At 38.9% G+C, this 22,021-nt stretch overlaps 1 pseudogene; it reads right to left on the bottom strand.

Annotated features, from left to right (window-relative positions):
- Positions 1-22,021, bottom strand: part of LOC105483652 (platelet-activating factor acetylhydrolase IB subunit alpha2 pseudogene) — a 99,878-nt pseudogene that overhangs the window by 19,707 nt on the left and 58,150 nt on the right.

Here is a 22,021-nt window from a genome sequence, read left to right as displayed (position 1 = left end):
TGACTTGCTGAGCCTTCCTGGCTTCATCTTTCTCCTGTGCTGGATGCTTCCTGCCCTCAAACCTCCAACTTCAGGTTCTTCAGCTTTTAGACTCTTAGACTTACACCAGTGGTTTGCCAGGGGCTCTCAGGCCTTTGGCCACAGACTGAAGGCTGCTCTGTCGGCTTCTCTAGTTTTTGGGTATGGGAAGAGGGGTTCATAGGAGAAGGGCAATGGAGAAGGCTAGGGTGGGTGCGGTAATGTAGAGAATAGTGGTAGATGTTGAAGGTTTTAAGGGTTCTTTGGTGAAGAGCTTTATTGCATCAGCGAAGGGTTGTAGTAATCCGTAGGGACCTACAACATTGGGTCCTTTACGTAGTTGTATATAACCTAGTAATTTTCGTTCAACAAGTGTAAGGAATGCTAAGTTTTGTGACTGGGACTGGCTTCCCTGTTCCTCAGCTTGCAGAAGGCCTATTGTGAGATTTCACCTTGTGATCGTGTGAGTCAATACTCCTTAACAAACTCCCTTTCATCTATAAATCTATCCTATTAGTTCTATCCCTTTAGAGAACCCTAACACAGGTTTTCAGAGGTTACTCTGAAGACCTGTGTGGGAGTCATGTTTGCATTCATCTTCAGTAATATGAGAAAAAGTAAAATAACATAGAACTTTTTAAAACATCAAATTAATTCAAGGTAAAGAAATGTGTTTTATTCCTAATTATATCCTTTGTACCTTTTTGGTATTTGTTAAGCTTTTATTGTATTTAATCATGGTCACAGTAGAAGGTAATTTTGTCTTGTTTGATCTAGTTTTGTGGCCTATATTTAGCAAATGAAAATGATGATGACTCAATATTGGCTTTCCACAGTTTTGGGTGGAGAAAATATTTACTGACTCATGACATCCAAAGGCCTGGGATCCCTAATTTGACCAACTGCTATGTCTCATTAGGTAGCCCCCAAGCTGAGCAACCACAATGAGAAATCAAAGGGACTTCCCTAACCATTTATTTTCTTAAGAGGAGAGTGGCTTTGATTCTGAATGGACTTTTACTACATTTGGCATGTTTTAAGAAAGCTGTTTTGCTGAGGATGAGATGAAGTTTGTTAATTGCATTATGGGTTGCTAAGGGACGTGCCACTCTGAAGTGCCGCATGCATGTGGCAACTCTTTAGCACCTGTGGCCCAGGGACCTTACCGCCATTATCCTGCATGTTCAAAAACACAAGACCCACTTGTTAGTCAAAGCAGCTGACCTACGAATACCTTCTAAGTCAGTTGAAAAGCTTTGACGATTTTTCAAACAGGAAAATTAGCCAGGTATTGTTCAGAATGGTTGACCTGTGAATTTGATTTTTATTTGTTTACCTACACAGCCATGACACCAAATTAGCAATAAGCGGACTTCAGCCAGATGTCATGGCTGGTGACATCTGAGCTGCACATCATCTACCACATTCCAAGCATGTGTGACTTCCCCTCCCCACGATTCCTGCTATTCAGAATAAGTGGAGGCAGGGAGGTCATGGTGAAGGCTTATTAAAAAAAACAGTCAGACATAAAACAATTGTTTCCTTGGACTTAGAAGGACAAATTTTCTTTGCCTAAGCAGGAAGCAAGGAAATATTCAGGAGAGGCTATTGGCCATTGATCATGTCCCTATGGAGACCTGAGTTTATGTGAGTGATACTATTGGATCTACTTTCTCCACCTCTCCCAGACTATTAAGTTTTGGTCAATTGCAGCAGAATGAAAGGGAGAAGTGTTGAAACTCCAGCAAAGAAAATATATGAGGGTGAACTAGTAGATGAATGCCCTCACCCTCCAGGCCTTAGAACAGAGAAGACAGTAAACATCTCCTACTCTTCTCATTCGTTGATTGGTTCAGTCACTGATGGGCTGACCTCATCATTCATTGATCATTTGCAAATCAAAAATTTTAATAGTGACTGTTATATGCAAATTATTCTTAGGACCATGGGATGAAGAGGTAATAAAAATGAGTCCAAAAGGAAAATGCTTTTAGGAAACTTGTTTTAGGCTGGTGTTGAGAATGTTGGTTTCTTAAGAGCCCTTGGGTATCTTTTTGGCCTCAAAAGAGCTGAGTAGGTTGGAGGTTTCTATTTTGGAAGAGATGAAACAGTCCATCTGGCTGATGAGGGCTCACTCCAGTCTTCATATCTTAAGGGAGAAAAATAAATACATCATTCATGTTTCTTCCTCAGGGCCAGTCAGTTCCCCAGGGAAGAAAAACAGATAAATATTTAGGGCATAAGCTTATCTAGGAAGAGTGGGTATGTCCCCTGGAATTTAAACTCACTGGGAAAGAGAGAAAAAGACCAATCGCTAGCCACCCTGATTCATTATTAACAGAGTTATTGATATTAATAATTATTATTGCTTGTTGGATATTAACAATTTAAGCACATGTTTAGTGTCTACTCATCATCATCACTGGGCTGAAGATACAGAAAGTCAAAGCACAGCTCTTACCCTACCAAAAGTTGCTCATTATCTAGTCAGGGAGGAAGCTTGGTCAAGAAAAAGAAGGCAGAGTCCTGCTTTCAATTGAGCTTTATAAAACACATGAGATGATATAAAATCTTTTCATTCTTCTGGTATGTAATTGGAGGGCTGGTCTATCACAATGAAGATTATAACTGCCATGTGTATTGCATACTTACTATTTGCCAGAGACTATTCTAACTACTTTGCATACATTATCCCATTTACAACCACGTGAAATAGGCAATGTTATTCTAGATTTGCAGATGAGGAAACTGAATCACAGCTAAATGATTTGCATGAGGTTATATGGCTAGTAAATAGTAGAGCTAACATTCATATTCATGTAGAGTGCACCAAAGTTTCCATGCATAACCAATGTGCTATATTGCTTTGCATCTGAGAGATTATTACATCAGAACTATGGCTTAGGAGGCACCAAAGACTGGGCAGAGCAAGCACTTCAGGACAGGTTCTATCAGCCATATCAGCCATAGATGGTTGTGGGCATCACATAATCCAAGAAATCAGCCATGTTGAGGGAGATGAGCCCTGGACACCAGACGAACAGAGATAAAAAATGGACTGAGGAGATGTGATGTGCCTTTGGAGGGAACAAATGTAGCCACATTGACAGATCACAGAAGAAGGAACTAGGTAGTCCTCTAAGCAGGTGAATAATAACAAAATTAACATATGGATGACTTGCAAATGACTGTGCTCATCAAGTGTTTATTTGGCTCCAAACAAAATAAACTAAATATAAACCATCTCAAATAAACAAGGGCACCTATTAGATAATGAAACTGAAGTGTCTATGGGTACGTTAGCTTCAGGAATAGCTCAATCCAGCTGTTCAAATCAAGAATCTGTTTCTTTACCTCTGAGACCTGCTTTTTTTGCTGGCTTTATTCTCAGTTTTTCTTTATGTAGTAGTGTCTTGTTGCTTAGGAACCACAGAGGAAAAAAGTTTCTTTTTTCCAATAGTTTATTATTTAATTAGAGTGCTTCAGGAAAAGGGAAGAGCAAACAAACTTCTAGGATCTGTTTGGTTGGAGAACACAAGCATTAAATTCTGTGCTTTGTAAATAAAGATGTGCAACACTTGGACCATGCATTCAAGGAGTTAATAGTCAAATTGGGGTAATTGACAGGTTTAAAAATAGAAACAGTGTAAGTTGATTGACACTGTGTTTGTTTGTTTGTTTGTTTGTTTGTTTGTTTGTTTGTCAGGGTATCTCTGTTTCCTAGGCTGGAGTGTAGTAGTGCAATCACAGCTCACTGCAGCCTCGATCTCCCGGGCTCAAGCTATCCTCCCACCTCAGCCTCCCAAGTAACTGAGACTACGGGCATACCATTACACCCGGATAATTTTTTTCTAATTTATTTTTTGTAGAGACAGGGTCTCACTATGTTGCTCATGGCTGGTCTTTAATTCCTGGGCTCAAGCAATCCTCCTGCCTCAGCCTCCCAAAGTGTTGGGATTACATTGTGATGTACCTGATAATAAATTTTAGGGTACACTTGGTACTTAAAAACATGAATCAGAGAAGGCCTCAGTTGGGAATCAAACCTTTTCTTCTGGGATAAAAAAATGTGGAGCTTTCGTCATCACACACAGTAAACAAAATTATGGTTGTGATTTCCGTAACAGGGTCTTTGGTAATTGTTTTGTTTTACTCACAATAAAACTTGTTGAGAATAGCAGGTTATATTTACATCTGCATATCTGCTCAATGATCTGTAGCATCACTCATTGATGTGGTGATGAATCTGAAATCCATCAAGAAAGAATGGAAGAATAAGATTTACTTCACAAAGGTTAACCTTAAAATCCAGCACTGTCTTGTTGCTGTGAATAAAGGAACACTTGCTAAGAATCCCCAACTAAAACCACCAACCAAGCTCACTGTCTCTTTCTGGCTTGCTCTCTTTCTCCCTTATGCACTAAAAAAAAAAGGATTTATCTTTTAATTTAGCTTTAATTCACAATTTCACAATTAATTAAACATCAGCCTAATCATTATACCCACAAAGCATTTAAACTGATGTTAGGAGAATGATGGGGAAATGAATAATGCTTTGAAGGTCCATTTCAAATTAGTTATTTGATTAATGAATATTTCACAAGGGCATTTGGGAGATGACCTCTGTTGATGACTTAAAGAAAGACAAGTCTGTTTAGGTAATGAGACGACAAAGCGAGTTTGAGTTATCTCTGGGTGTACGTTGTGTAGAATTACAAGGATTAATCCATACAAAATGTATTACTTTTCCCGTGGCTCGTTGGAGATAACATAGAATTGTAAGATCAATAAATAAAGTTTGGCATTTTGAAGATGCTGCTTGATGATAAACTGCAATGTGCACCCCAGACCGCCAGCCATGAGCACAAGCCGCCCACCAGAGGCTTATGAAAGAAAGCTGGGCTTGTTCCTGATAAGGCCTGTGGTGGGGCGGGCTGTTTGCCTCATAAACTCTCCATAATCCCTCCTAGCACCTGACCTTTCGATTTCTTAGATGTAGAGGAAGAAAATTGGCTGTCACCAGCTTCCTATATATTCAAACAAATAAGAAACAGCTTACCTTGTTTTGTGGTTTAGAAGGAGCCTTTTCCCAGCAGTTTCATGATCAAAAGCACATATTGCAAGAGGGAATCAAATATAGGTCAAAGACGCTGACTGCAGCACACGATAAGAATAGGACAATGAGGAGGAGGTGGTGTAATCACAACCAGCCTGCCTTCTTTGGCAAGGAACACTTATGGCAATCTCGCTGTCCTCATCTTGGACAGTTAAGTCACTTTTCATTCTTAATTATGTTAAATCTTAGAACAGTCAAAGCTGAATCAAACACGGAGGTCATCAGGGTCCCAAAAGGATTGGAGTTATTTGAACATGAAGCAAATACTAGAAAGGGTTTAATTTTTATGGTAAGCAACATAGCACTGTTTTCCTCCTGAGTTTTTCTTTTTGTCTTGAAACTATGGAAGTGACTCTCCAAAGGCAGAGTTTCTGTTCATTCCACAAATAATAATCCAAAGCCTTCTAGTGCTAAATCACTTCCTCATAGCAAGTTGAGAACTTGAACTCTTATGGACCCTGGGGGACGCCTGGACACCCAGTACAGAGGGTGAAAGCAGAGCCTCTGGTTGCAACACACAGGGCAGGTGAGTGGGGCCAGGATCCAGTGCCCACCTTCGCCCGAAGTATAAAGGATGAGTTAACATCTTCTAAAACCATCTATTAAGCCATTCTAAATGACTCTAACTCTAAGGAAAGACAGACAAATACCCCTTTAGAAACAGGAGACTTTATGACATGGCTTGGAATTTAAGACTAGTTTGGGGTAGTAGAAATTTTTGAAATTATAAGATTAACTGTTCAGCTTTAGGCAAGTCACTTAGTGTCTCTCCTCTAAAAATGCAAGCACTTTTTCAGCTTAGAATTTCCTTTGAGTTCAAAACCTCTCTTCTCCTAAGGTTTATTCCTCGACATGGGAGAAAAACAATTCAGGAATTATGGCATTAAAATTGTGTGTAGTCATTGCCATGTGACCATTAGGCAAACAGATTTTTAGCCTTTTGAGTGGTTGTTTCTTCGAATCTGAGTTCTCAATTTTTGATTTTCATATGTACTTTAACATAAATCATCCAACAGGAAGTTATTTGTTACAGCTTGCATTTATCTGCACTCACTTCCAAATATTATTTGAGACCCAAGTTTCTCATATCATTTCCAGCATTGCGTCATGATTTCAGTGCTTTTTGGCATATTTCGTTTTGGGCTTGAAATATTCTAGCTCATGCATTTCTAAGGTTATTGGCTAGGGAAAATCCTTGCTTTCATTTAGCCTTATAAAGAATCATCTCATGCTGAATATCTCCCAGATAACCTTCCTCCAGGAGATGATTTAAAAGTCAAATGACACGACAAGACTGGCTCTCATTTTCCCTTTTCAAGTCCAGAAAGGCTTTCTCGAAATATTTGGCATCCTACTCTCTGGCAAAGCAGCATCTGGGAATTGCTCAGGATGTCAAGCACTTCTTGGTTTCTTTTCTCTTGCTCTTTCTTCCCTCAAATGGAGACATCCTTGCCCTTGGAATTGATTCAGGCTTGGGACTAAGGGATTTGAGTAAGTCTAGTACCTCTCTCTGGACCTCATTGTGTCTTCCTCAACATGCCTTTAGTTTGGACTTTGTGTCCTGCTCTAATGGTTGATTATATACCATTGTCCTTTCACATTTGTGTCTTCCTGAGAGCGATGGTGTCCTGCTCCTTGAACTGATGGCTAATGACTAGAAATCTCATATTATGACCTGAAACTTTCCTGATGGCAGCCACTTGCCTGGCTCTGTATTAAAAAAAAAAAAAAAAAAAAAAAGATCTTGTTCTGGTTCAGAAGCAGGTTAGATCTCTTCAAGAGTGCCCTCAGGGATGGCAGGTCACCAAGACTCCAGAGATCTGATCACTTCCTCATTTGTAGCTGACTTTACACTTCTAACTTTGGCTGCCCCTGGAATTCATTTCTTGACACTAGTCCAAATCAGAATTGGTGCCTGGCTTTAACATCCTAGTTGATTCCATCCTCACCATCATGCATTACAATTTCAACAAAGGGCACCACTCTCTTATACAAATAGCGTAAGTATTTTCCTTGTTATAAATTGATCAACATGTAAATTCTTTTAGTTTTACTGTTTGTTGATACCTACACCACCTTTGAGGGTCTGTATGGGGACCGAGATTTAACATCACAGATATAATTGGACAGTGACAATCTCAGGTTACGTTCTTATAAATACAGCTGTTGTGCTGCCAGATTAGCCATCATCATATCTGGATGCTTCCACTTCTTGCTGAAAAGAACTACTCCCTCTATCAGCAAGCTCACTGTTAGGAATGTCTGGTTTCTTGTTTTAGGGCCTCTCTTTCTGGCCCCAGTCCAACCAGCTACACCCTACTTGTCCACATGCAAATAATGCCAAGGAACCTGATGGAAAAACAGATTGACATAGGACAGCTTTGCTAGCAAGAAATGTCCTATTGCTCAAAAATTTGAATGCTGCCAGAATCATTCCCCTTCCCCACTTATGCCCATTCTATACCATATTTTCCTTTCATATCTGGTGCTACCTTCTCATTAGTATCCCAGTAGGAAAGAGCCTTCATGGAGAAAGGATGCCGACCGAAGTTGTCCTTGTAGAAACCTCTTCCCCTACTTGCATTTTCATGACTGAAACCTGTGGTTATATTTGCTACCTACCTTTATCACCTGGGCTTTCATGAGAACGATGCATTTGAGAAGCAAATAAGATTGGAATCTAAAAAGACCAGAAAGTGTACTTCAGGACTGAATCTCCAGCAGAGAGAAGGTGTTTGGGAGAGTAGTTGCAATCTTTATTCAGAAATGGACCCAATTCAGAGGGCTTTTAGTGCAGTAAATCACACACTTGATAATCATCAGACATGATTTTTACAGTGAACTATCATTGTGAAGTCCTATTTTAAGACACTAAACTTATTGTCCCCACTCTGTAAAAGTTCAAAATCAGGGCTATTGTGAGTTTATCATACCTTTAAAATTGGTGAGTCCTCCCCGCCTCTCCTATGCCCAATCGCTAAAACAAAACACATTTTTGCACATACAGATAGAATACACATAAAGAATCCTTAAGATTTTGGCATATGGCAAATGTTAAATTTGGCCTGTGGAGTAACACCTCCTAAGGAAAAGAGAAGTGAGGAAGCTTTGCTGCATAGTCTTCAGTGCAAACCTGCAAAAGTCCTGGGGTCGTGGGTGATTGTGTGAAGTAATCTGAGCTTGTCTAGCTTCAGATCTATTTTTCTTGGACTATCCAAAGTCAGGTACTTATTGGGGTTTAGATGTAAAGAAAGACAGTCTGTAGCATCCCTGGGATCCTTGGCTGTGAGTATTGTGATTTTGGATGAAGAAACTAATCTATTTCTAGCAATTCTTTTTCTTCTTGGACAGGTTCTTAGGATTTGGGTGCAAAAATGAAAGTGGAAGTAGGGGGAGGGTACAATACAGTGATTTATACCTTATGTTTGTGGGTTATCTTCAAGCCATTATTTTTGCTCCTTTTTAAGTAACTGAGATCCTCCCGGAGAAGAAAGAATATAGATAACCTCTTACATTATGGTGCCACTGAAAGAACTTGTTTAAGCACATTTCATTGCAAAGCAGAAAAACCTTCCTAATTAAAAACACAGAAGGGGTCCTAGGACCTACTTCTGTGTAGGAAGTTCAACTATGCTTTATACTTGCTGGCTCTGGGAACATAAAAAGTCAAGATGTTCTTTCTGCAAACTATCTTTCTCTACTTGCCCATGGTCCAACAAGATTTTAATCTTCCCATATTCCTATTACAGTTTGCTTGGCTCAAATTTAGAAGTGTTTCCAGTATCAACGAGGTGGGCCAGGAGGGACAGATTCTTGTATGCCCAAACCCTAGCACAATGCTGAGCACACAGTGAGTATGCCATATACTTATATCAAATGAATTAATGAATCAAATGATCTTTAAATAAATTAGAGAGATAGCCCTGCAAAATCTCTTCACTCAAAATATCAAGAAAGCAATGATCTCAAGGAAAATAAAAACAGACTTAAATGAGGAACAGGCACAAAAGTTCACTAATGCGAAGACCTCTGACATACTCAGGATGGTGCTACAGAGGGAGGCAGAACAGAAATAGACCAAAAGATGCTGGGTGTAAAGTTATTCCTCAGAGAGAAATATGATATTGCAAGAGACCCCCAAAAGCCGTCTAACATACTGGCTTCATGTTTTAGTCAGAAGTATCATGTCTTAAAAGAAGATACTCAAAAGAGGACTACAAAAGATAACATAAAGCTTGATTAGTGTAGAAAACATTTTTGCAGTTAGACTTCCAAACATACTCCATGGAGATGTCCCCAAATAAAGACTCCCTGTTTGGCCAAGTTTAGTCAGATTCCTCTGAGTCCTCTTCTTGAGTAAGCTTCAATTTTTAGCAAGAATCCTGCTAAGTCATGTTAGCTATAATCTCTAGCCTTTGATATCAAATTCCTCACCCACTCCTCTTGATACCTAAGCTATTGGCCCACCTTTAGCAAGCATACTGTTAGGCCAGTTTAGCAATAATCCATCCTGCCATCCTTGATGTCTTGTCTTGGTAATTTTCCATCTACTGATCCCCTCACTCTGGCTATCAATCCTCAGGTGTCTTTGCTGTATTTGGCATTGAGTTCAATCCCTTTATCTTACTGCAATATTTTTCCCCCCATTATGATAGCCTTAAATAAAATCTTTCTTATCTTCTTCTTTTTTTTAAGTGTCAGAACAACTTTTTCTTTGACATCCCCTCATTACTTACTAGCCATTCTTCCTCCCAGGCTACCTTTTCTGACCTCTGAAAAAAGAGGGACAATGACTGCTTCTTCCTGTAGCAACATCCAGAATATTATACAGAGGTTCTCAAACTAGTGAGTTTTCTGGCTACTCCTCATTCAAGGGAGACTTGGTTTTCTTGGAGACCATGGCTTCCCTGATATTTTGTGAAATGATATTTTGTGATATTTTTCTAATTCATTTATAGATTATTTGACTCATTTATTCATTCATGTGACAAAAATAACTTGAGTGCCTAGTATTTTCTCATCATCATGCTAGAAATTGGCATACAAAAATTTGTAAAACTCATAGTCATGTATTTTTTAGGTTAATTTTAAATTAACTTTTAAATTGTTTAAAATAATTTAAGCAATATATTAGTAAAAATCTAATACCCTCATGAACACCCCTGCTCTCTCACCTCTAATCTCCCTCCCTGGAGAGATTCTTGTGATTTTTCTCCAAATTCAAACATAAGAGAACAGGTTCAGGAGGGTCAACCAGATTTTCTCTCCTGCAATTTGAAATTGAGACCTCATGGCTATTTCATCTTCATGTCTTTCACTGAAAGTTTTAACCTAATCCTGATGTCTGTGAAAGGAAAATAAAAACTCAGGACTCCAATTCACTATGCCAAAAGAAAAAATTGGGTTGAAAATGGAGTCAGGCAAGAAGCTACCTTGCCTTTTGTTCCTTAGCAGACAATTACAGATAAGAGGTTAAATACCTCCCACAAGTAGTATTCTTGTGTTCCCCTTATCTTACATGAAGTACTGGTTTACTGAGCATTAGATGAATACACAATTAACTATTCCCCTTCTCCTTCCTTTTCTCTTGCAACATGTGGATTACCACACCATCCTTCTTTTCCCTCCAGCCCATTTCCCCTCTAAATATTGAAGCCCTCAAAATCATCTCTGAAGAAACAGATCCCAGACTATTTCTGTGATTCTATGTTTATTTCTTCCTTAAACTTGGCAAAATAAACTTCTAAATTAATTGACACTTGTCTCAGACAGTTTTTGGTTTACATGCCAAAGGAGTCAACCTTTACATACAGTGTCTAGTATGCTGTAGGTGCTCCATAAACATTTGTTGAGTGAGTCATCCTCCATATAGACACCTTGGCTAATCCAAGAGCACCTGCTACTCACATAGAACCTTCTATATCTACTTTGCTATAAATGACAGTTCTCTCATCTGACTGACTCTCGTATAATAAATATACCCTTGTCTGTATATTTTCCATATTATTTTGTTAATCTTGTCTTATATGTATACCATGTCTTTCAACTAGAATAAAACCTTCTTGAGTGTTCAAGGGTGCACCTCACATTGACAATGTGCCAGACTTTGGACCAGGTCCTGGGGAAGTGATAATAGTCACTAATACTTATGAGTACACATACTTCATTGAGAACTTCAAGTGAACTAACTCATTTAATTATCATTACAACTCTCTAAGGCAGGTACAATTATTAGCAACATTTTGCTGCAAGAAAACTGAGACACATCGAGGTAACTTGCCTAACCCTATCCAGCCAGTAAGTGGTGACACAAAGTAACTTGCCTAAGCCTATCCTGCCAGTAAGTGGTGCAGCCAGGTTTCAAACCCATAGGGTTCAACTTCAGATTCCATGCTACTGGTGAGGTCTCTGTTTTAAAGTTGACTCATGGTAAGTAATAAACACTTTCTGGTAAATTAATTAGAATATATGGAAAGATCACATTTTCCCACCATTCACTCAATCTGAAAAGAACTGTGTTGGAGAACATAGGTTGGCAAGTTTGACATCTTTTTAGCTGGTTTGCTTGAAGAGACGCCTGCTGTTCTGGAAATAACTTCAGCATGACATTGTGTTTTGCCAGCCTCCCAGCTAATTTAAACCGTGTGGGTCACAACTATAAATGCTCTGTCCTTTTTCTTGTTGGGATTCTGAATTTGCAGGGCTTACATAAGTAGATGTTGTTAAGGCAAGGATGAGAGATGATTTGATTCGGATATATTTGCTCAGGAAGGGAGTGCAATAGAGAATTAGCCCTGAGAGGAAGGACATCAGATATCAGTTTTTCATTTTCCAGAGAATTCACTGTGCCTCTAAGCAAGTCATTTTACTTCTGTCGGCCTATGCGCCCTTCTCTAAAATGTGTGAGATAATTCCTATGCCTCCCGGAAGCAGATCAAGAGGCTAGATTATTTAAATACCAGAAAAAATAGGATAAAAAAATTCTATTGTTACATGCTCTTATGACACTACACAACAGCAGATTTACAAGAAGTTTGAAAGACTCAATACCTTGAAGCAGCAGGTGGCACATCCACAAGATTAAGCTCTGTTAAGGCACCATTGGATAAGAGGGGCTGCTTACCTACTTACAGGCACCCACTCTGGATCCCTGAAGTTCAGCTGAAATAGGCTTTGAGAGTCTCTTCTAGAGGTACCAATATTAAGTATTAGGAGGAGCTTTATTTCAGAATCTCATGAATACAAAAGAAATTGTTTAGAACGACATGAATACACATTACAAACAGGCTAGAATGTTATTACATATACATAAAAATGACAAATTCAGCCAGGCGCGGTGGCTCACGCCTGTAATCCCAGCCCTTTGGGAGGCCAAGGCGGGCAGATCACGAGGTCAGGAGACTGAGACCATCCTGGCCAACATGGTGAAACCCCATCTCTACTAAAACTACAAAAGTTAGCTGGGTGTGGTGGCGCGTGCCTGTAATCCCAGCCACTCAGGAGGCTGAGGCAGGAGAATCACTTGAACCAGGGAGTCAGAGGTTGCAGTGAGCCGAGATCGTGCCACAGCACTCCAGCCTGGTGACAGAGCCAGGTTCCGTCTCAAAAAAAAAAAAAAAAAAGTTAAAGTCTATGCACATGAGGTTCTAAAAAACCTCAAGAAATAAACTACCAATTTTTCCTCAGTTAGAAACTGATGACAATGCTTAACTAAAGGGGTAAAAAAAAGAGGCTCTGTTCTCATTTATTATGGATTTGTTTTTTCTTTCTTTTTTTTTTTTTTTCAGAGTCTCAAAGACTGGTGTCTCCAGGCTGAAATGCAGTGGTGAGATCTTGGCTCACTGCAACCTCTGCCTCCTGGGTTCAAGCAATTCTCCTGCCTCAGCCTCCTGAGTAGCTGGGATTACAGGCATGCGCCACCATACTTGGTTAATTTTTTATGTTTTTATTAGAGACGAGGGTTCACCATGTCAGCCAGGCTGGTCTCGAACTCCTGGCCTCAAGTGATCCGCCTGCCTAGACCTCCCAAAGTGCTGGAATTATAGGCGTGAGTGACCACAGCTGGCCTTTTATGGTATGGATTCTTTATTGAGATTCTCCTGGTTGTGTATGTGTGTTTCTCATAACCTGTGCTGAGGTTGGTAGTTTCTTAGTTTCTTTGCATTATTCCTTAATACTTTTTGTAGATGGTTTTTGGTCTCTGTTGATGTGTTGGTAGAAAGTTCATTCTAAGTGACATTTATCCGTTGATAGGGAATTCAATGCCCTCCAACAGGCTCCCCAAGAAGCCTGTAGTCATAATGTTCTACTCCCAGACTCCTACGTCTATTCCCCTCTCTTTGCTCTCTATTGTGCAGTGTCATAGGGAGACATATTTACTCGCCTAGTTGGGGGCCAAGTTGAAGACAAAGCCTCATCATTCAGGACCTTCAAAATGCCATTATTCAACATAGCCCTGAAGTTGCAAACAAAAGCAAAACCAAACATCTTTATGACTAATATTATCATACCTTTTATCATTTTCTTTATTGCCTTAATATCAATATGCCTAGGGGATCTTGACTTTCATCTGGATAATGAAATATAAAACCTGTTGCATGTGTAAGAAAGTGATGAAGTAGAGGGAGGAATGGAGAGACAACTTCAGGAAGTGAAGGAGAACAAACTATGAGTTGAATATCATATCTGGTTTTGCATTAGGATTGTGGCTGTTTTGTTTTCTTTTCTTTTCTTCTTTTTTCTTTTCTTTTCATATGTGTGTGTGTGTGTGTGTGTGTGTGTGTGTGTGTGTGTGTGTTGAGAGGGAGTCTTGCTCTGTCGCCCAGGCCTGTCACGCCATCTGGCTCACTGCAACTTCCATCACCTGGGTTCAAGCGGTTCTCCTGCCTCAGCCTCCTGAGTAGCTGGGATTTTAGGCACCCAAATTGTGTGCTGTTTTCCAGTTTCCTTCCATCTGAGGAAACAGATACGTGTGATGTACCTTTGATGCAGGGAATTATTTTTGTTTACTTCTATCCCATTCCAATGATTCAACATTTTTCACAATCATCAGGAGTTATTTGGAATGTGAGAAAAAAGAATAATTTCACACTTGAAATTCTGTGGAATAAGAGGGATGGATTAGGTAAGGAAGAGACCCAAATACACTCACCACATAGCTCTCAGACTGGGCTGTTATATTTCAAAGTATACACAGGTATGCTAGTATATGTTATAAATGATGAAGGTTGTCTCAATGCAAGGTAGCTCTTTTGATGTAAGAAGAAGCTGGATCTTGGCATACCCTTTGGCATTTGGATACATTAGCAGTGGACAATGAAACTTAGAAATATAGGCATGGAGCAAAATGAGTCTTCTCCTAGTCAATACGCAATACAAGCCTATTTTACATTTGATTTGGATCAGTGCCTCTAATTTACGTGTTAGTCGGGATCAGGATGGTTTGCCCAGCAGCATTTCCGTGACATCACACCTGAGAAAATGCACTTGATGAACTGTTATCTGTGTACATGATGATGGTACTTGTGTGCAGAGGTGAGAAAATTAGTTTTATGATGTTTGTGGAGTGGTGAGGACAAGACAGTCCTGAAATGCAGTGAACTCGTCTGTGCCACTATTGTTTCATTCTTCCCACAGGTGGGAGGCCAAAATGTCTTGGGAAAGGGTGGGTTCCTAATCCCATCTTAGTTGACAATATTCCACAGAGCAGTGATGGGTCCTACAGAGTTTGTTGGCTGGGCTGAAACTGGAGTTTTCCATCTGTTTGGGTATAGCATTAGCCGTAGCAGGATTCCTTCTTTTTATGCAACTGTTGGGTATGAATGGAGCAAGAATCTGCCTCAGTGCCAGGTGGTGTGGACAGGCCATTGGAGGGGAGAAACAGAGTTGTCTTCAGAGTTGAATTTTGACTCCTCTGCTTCCTAGCTATGTGAAGAACAGGTCACTTAAATTCCCATAACTTTAGTCTTCTTGTCTCCCAAACACCAATAATAACGCTCACTTTATAAGACTGTTTTGAGGATTTTTATGAGATAAAATCAGCATAGAGGGTGTTTAGGAATTGCAAATTTCCTTCCAAATACTATACTCAAATAATGTTTATTCACTCCAATAGCACACAACTATATATGTGTGTGTATATATGAGGGTACATATACATACATATATGTACATTGATATATATGTATGCATTTGTTTTCCCTTAGAATATGTGTGTGTGTGTATATATACACATACACACGCTCACAAGACACTAGTGCATTGTCAACAAAGAAGGGGAAGGGGAAGGAAATTTGCCATTCCTAAACACAATTCCTAAACACATATATACACACACTTATATATAGTTGTGTGCTACTCAAGTGAATAAACATTATTTCAGTATAGTATCTGGTGCCATCCCTTGGATCTAATTTTTTGCTTACCAAAAGCAGACAGTTTTTATCCAGTCTGGCTGCAGAATTAAGTATCACATATTTTAAAATAAGAAAACAATTAAGGAACAGCCATTTATCCTAATTATTATAATAAAACTTTTGTTTTAAAGCAGTTAGTGAAATTTTAAGCATATAAATGTCTTACACACAATAAAAATAGGTTAGGCTTGCTACCAATAATTTCAACCTGAAAACCAAACATTTCACTTAGCCCTCATTGTACAGTATGTTCATTTAGTGAGGCTGCTTGAAAGTTATTTTTAAACTCAGCCATTTAAATCATCATGTCTAGCATACTGTCTAGAAGACGCAATGTTTCATTATCAAACAGAAACATTATGTACTGTGGCATATGAGTCATTAAAGGAACAGCAGATATGTTGTCACTTCCAAATAATAAGGCTTGTTACCATTATTGATTATATGTCTTTATAGAACCTCTTATCTGAGAATCTCAAATAACATTATAATTGAACTATATAAAATTCCAATAATGCAGGGATTCTAAAGGATTTTTGTATTCACAGTTCATGCTTTTATTTACTTAACAAAAATGTACTGAGCATCTACTATGTGCTAGATAGAGTCCTCAGCCCTGGGAACTCAAATAAAGAAGACCAAGACAAAGCCTTATGCAAATCAACTAGTATTTACACAAATCTAATTAGACACTGTTTTACTGTCTGGTTTACTTTAACCTCTGGAGTAATCTCTGTACACTAAAAACCCTCCCTCTCTTGTAGAATTAAAAATAGAAGCTGTTGGGATGCAGATTTCAAAATAAAAAAGCAAAGATGATTTCTGAAAACTATGTCATTTGGAAGAAACCAAGAGACCATTCAAAATCTTGCTATATTCTGCTTAAATATATTTTTGGTTTAAGGTAAAAATGGGAGAAAGTTGGAGAAAATCCAAATTGGATTTTCGGGGAAGGGTTCTCCTAAAAAGCTGTCAAGAATATTATGCTAAAAAAACAAAGACCAACATGAGGTTTATATTTGGACTAGTGATTTAAACCATATATGTTGTCGTTTATTTCAGCTCAGAGGAAAGGGAACATAGTCGAAAGACTATTAAAACATGTAATCTTTTTTTCTGATAAATATATAAGTAATTAGGTTTCTACTGCCAGACAGAGAGAGAAACTCTTTAAAAGTTTTTACTCCCATAAAGCTCTGAGACCCCAAAGTACTAGAAACACATGTACATACATACATACATACATACATATCAGGGGGTATGCACGTAACTGTGTGTGTATAGGTATTGTGTGTGTGTGTGTGTGTGCGTGTGTACTTCCTCAAGACTTTTGGACTTTTATCATTAATTCACAGCACTGTGAAAAGGTTGCTCTCTATGACTTAGTAGGCCTAAATTAAATTAAGAAAATGTTGAAACAATGATCAATAAATAAAAACCTATTTTTAATAGATTTTGTATTGTTTTACATTTCTATTTTTAAAATGTTTCTCTGAAATGTCTATAACAATTCAAAATGGTAATTTATTTTAAATTAATATATCTTGTTCATAGATACTGTATTATAGGTCTAATAGGCAATAATGAAAAGATGAAAAACGAATAGAAAATTATAATGTCTAATGTGTCTTCATCACTAATCACACCTTCAGAATAGCTAGCAATAAAGATCACGACAACAAAGTTGAGACTCTATTGTTTTTAACGGATGCTTTATCAAAATTTAGTTCTAGTACTAGGGAGAAAATGAACATTCTTACAGTCATCTTGATGAATAGAAGCATTTTATATATTCACTTAGGAAACATCTATTGAAAGCCCATATTATGCAGGCCCTGTTCCAAGGGATGGAAGTATCACAGCAACTAAGACATGACACACTGCCCTTTTGGGTACACTGTCCAGGAAGACACTCAAAAGCACAGTATGATCAAAACCAATGGAGCATTTACAGCTCCATGAGACTTTGTACCAACTCTTACCTATCCGTTTAGGGAGCGCCAGAACATTCTCTCCCTGGAGTGCCTGTTCCCTTGTTTTCTGAACCAGCATTAATCCTGCTTTCAATCTCAGTTTAAACAATACTTTTCTTTTTTTTTTTTTTTTTTTTTTTTTTGAGACAGAGTCTCGCTCTGTCGCCCAGGCTGGAGTGCAGTGGCGTGCTCTTGGCTCACTGCAAACTCTGCCTCCCAGGTTCACGCTATTCTCCTGCCTCAGCCTCCTGAGTAGCTGGGACTACAGGCGCCCGCCACCATGCCCGGCTAATTTTTTTTCATATATATATATTTCATATATTTCATATATATATATATATTTCATATATATATATTATATATATTTTTTTTTAGTAGAAATTGGTTTTCTCCGTGTTAGCCAGGATGAACAATACTTTTCTTAAGACACTTTCTGTAACCCTGCAGCCAATTCTAGGTCTACCCGTTTGGTCTCCATAGCCCCCCTACTTTCTGTTTTTTTTAAATCACAGTGCCTTAGATTTTTTTTTTTTTTTTTTTTTTTTTCCTGCTTGTGCAGAAATACCACAAAGGCAGAGTCTGTGTGTCTTCCATTTCATGCTGTACCCGACATCGACAGCAGAAGATTCCCATAGCTGTAGGCCCTGGGAGGAGAGCATTAGAAGAAATCTGCGCAGTTGGGAACTTCCTGTTTCCTATGAACTTACTCATTTTTATTGGATTCCGGACTTCGCCCAGAGCCTGCTCAGCTCCCTGTCTACTCATCTCTTCTTATCTAGAAACCGGTCCCAAACTGCTAGCCTGTGGGGTGCACACGAATTCGTTCTCTTGACCTCAGAGGGGCACTTGGAGTCTAAACGAATCTTCTCAATTTGGAACGCAGACTCTATTTCCAATGGTCTCCCAGTTATTCCCCCATGTGTGTATCACACTATCCCCCAGAGTCCTATGTTGAATTTTAGTTGAAGGCTTTCTGGTCAGAATTGATGGTTTTGTCAAGTTACAGCGCTGACAGCAGGCCTGGCAAGCACAGATCTACAAAGAGACACCCCGCATCAAAGGCTTTGTGTTTGGAATTTTGTTTCTTTTAATATTTAGGTTTAAATATTGATGAAATTTGTATCTGTACAAATTAGATGAGAAAACAAGGAGAGAAAAGGGCTTCCTACATCCCATGAGAAAAATCAAGTAAGAGAGTGTGTTTGCTTCCACAACAGGACACATTTTGCATTTCTGCCCTCATAAATATTAAAATTTGTAGTCTAGCAGCAGTTATTTCTGAACAAGAATAACCAGATTTTTATAATGGGGTAAAAAGACTACATTGGCAATGCAACCAGATTTCTTGGTCTACTGGAAAAATACCAAAAATATGATAATTTCACCAAAATGAAAAAACCAGGACAATGCTTTTAGGAAGTACACACACTAGCTCTCTAACACTATGTTTGTACACAGAGGTATAGCAAACACAATTTATAATATAAGTTCCTTTTACTTGCTATTGATAATTTTTCAAAGTATCTATGAAGTGCACATTTCAAGGTATATATTATAATTCCAGTTCTCAAAGGGTTCAAGGGGTTCTTCCCTGAAGAAGGGACTTTTCTACCCAGTCTTCCCTTACAGCTAGGTTTGGGCCAATGTTGTGCAAAGAACAAAATTAATGAATGTGGAAAGTTAGACCACAGCTTAAATTATTTCTTCTTCGAGTCCTTGAGAGTTACATGAGATTAAAGAGATAATTTGATATCTGAAATAAGTTAATTTGCTGACTCTTACAGTTATTTAAAATAAGTTATCTTGTTACCTTTCTTTGAATCAATTAGTAAATATTAAAGAAGAAACACGATATAATTGTCTTCAAATATCTAATGAGAACACAACCAGCTGTTTTTATCTCAACGCCATAGAAAACAAATAAGACAATGCATACTTACCCTGAGATAAGACAGTGAAAAAGAAAAGATCTCAGGAGTGATTGAAATACTAGCAACAAGCACTTTGGGAGGCCAAGGCGGGCGGATCATGAGGTCAGGAGATCAAGACCACGGTGAAACCCTGTCTCTACTAAAAATACAAAAAATTGGCTGAGCATGGTGGCGGGCGCCTGTAGTCCCAGCTAATTGGAGAGGCTGAGGCAGGAGAATGGCGTGAACCCAGGAGGCAGAGCTTGCAGTGCGCCAAGATAGCGCCACTGTGCTCCAGCCTGGGCGACACAGAGAGACTCCGTCTCAAAAAATAATAATAATAATAGGAACAGTAATAATAATAATAAGCTAGAAATCATTTTTGTTGTTTTTATTATCATTATATACTTTTTTCAGATCACAGATGCTGCATAGTTTTATAAAATTACACGTTGCAGAACTAATACCATGAAAAGTGAATGTAACTCCAAAAGATAACTACTCTCAAAGCCTGGGTAGTTCTGCAACTTAATTTTATATATATTAATTATCTTAAATGTCTTTTTATACTGATAATATTTCTTTTTTCTCCATTTTCATTTCTCAATTTTTCCTTTTTTTAATTGCTGTATATTAGTAGTCCATTATAATAGTGTTCTTATATTTTTTAAAACATTTTCCTAGTGATTTTTTTTATTATTTCCATTTATGTTAATACAAGCAATACTGCAATGGATATTTTTGTATGCATTTATATGTATAAATTCTGGGAGTATTTCTGTAGAAAAAAGTTTCTTAAATGCTTGATCTCTTTAAAAAATTATCAGTTACTCTACTACTGCTTTCTGAAATTATATGCCCATTTCCACACACCCTTGCAAGTATGGTATTGTCAATTTTTATAAAAATTCTACTAATTATAAGAATGAAACATCTTGCTTTTGGCTTCCTTTTTTATTTCTTTGCTTATTAGAGATGTTGAGTAATTTGCAAATAATTTTTTCTTTTTTACCAAAAACACTTGTCCTTTTTCTGTCTTTTCTCTCTTTTTTTTTTTTTTTTTTGGTTTGTTCATGTTTTCTCCTATTGATTTATAGAAGTCCTTTACATAGCTAGTCAAAACCCTCTCCCATTAAATATTTTGTAATGTTTTCTAACAGTGTCACATGTATTTTAACTTCAACCAATTATGCTACTTAAAGTTTGCTTGCTCAAAGTCAATGGAACACCAAAGCATGTATTCAGACTTCTTTTTTTCCTTTTGGCTACTAACAGACATATTCATATTATTTTAAGTCTAAGGGTGGAATTAATATATTTTCAGGCATGAATTCTATCCAAAAAAATTTCACCTCTGCCGGGTACAGTGGCTCACGCCTGCAATCCCAGGACTTTGGGAGGCCGAGGTGGGTGGATTTCAAGGTCAGGAGATAAGACCATCCTGGCCAGCCTGCAATCCCAGCACTTTGGGAGGCCGAGGTGGGTGGATTTCAAGGTCAGGAGATCAAGACTATCCTGGCCAACATGGTGAAATCTTGTCTCTACTAACAATACAAAAATTAGCTGGGCATGGTGCCATGTGCCTGTAGTCCCAGCTACTCAGGAGGCTGAGGCAGGAGAATCACTTGAACCCCGGAGGCAGAGGCTACAGTGAGCTGAGATTGTGCCAATGTACTCCAGTCTAGGTGACAGAGCAAGATTCTGTCTCAAAAAAGAAAAGAAAAAGAAGAAAAAAATGTACCTCTAAGTCCCTTACTTTTAGGAAGGTACCAGAAAATATTCTCCAAATATTGCAATAAGAAATCTTCCCTGACCCCTTTGCTGGCCTTGCAACAGGGGTACCTTGCTTATTCATCCTGCAGCTCTCAACCCCTTGCAGGAGGGGCAGCATGCAGATGAGCAGGTGCAGGAGCCAGAATGAGTGTATCTGGGTGCCAGCAGGAGCAAAACTCTGTGCAGGCTCCACATTAGTGTCTAGTGGGGGAGTACCCACAGCCCCCAAAGCCCCAGAGGGTGTGTGTTACAGGGCGCTCTTTTAGCTTTGCTGTCCATGGATGGCTTAAGTGTTAAGCAACTCAGTGGGCCCTCTGCTTTTTTGCGAGAGGTGGTTATTCTCTACCAGCGAGGGCAAAGGCGAAGGGTCAGTGTGACAGCCTTTAACATCTGCACTCGTGGCACCTAAGCTCTTGTTCAGTGTCCAGGAAAATTCAGGTCTCACAAAAGAATTGAAGAGTGGTGAATGCAGAGGATTTTATTGGTGATGGAAGTGGCTCTCAGCGGGAAGGGGAGCTGGAAAGGGGATGTAGTGGGAAGGTATTCTTCCCCTGAAGTGTTGCCATCAAGCCATCCCTCTGAAGTCATATTGCTTCTTTCTGATATACAGCTATTTCTTCTCTTCTCCCCTTCTCTGCTGTCTGCCAGTGAAGCCTGTTTTTATGGGTACAGGATTGGAGGGGGCGGTGCAGAGTGGGCCATGGGTGGTTTTGAAAAAGGCAACATTCAAGTGGGAAAACAGGAATGCATGTTCTCACTTTGGGCCACAGTTCCAGGCTTGAGGGTGGGGCTTCAACAGGGACCCTGCCCTTTTCT

This window comes from Macaca nemestrina, chromosome 10, assembly GCF_043159975.1.
Source record: "Macaca nemestrina isolate mMacNem1 chromosome 10, mMacNem.hap1, whole genome shotgun sequence".
NCBI classification, from domain to species: domain Eukaryota; kingdom Metazoa; phylum Chordata; class Mammalia; order Primates; family Cercopithecidae; genus Macaca; species Macaca nemestrina.
Note: the sequence above shows the minus strand (reverse complement) of the source record. Positions and strands in the feature narration are given on the sequence as shown.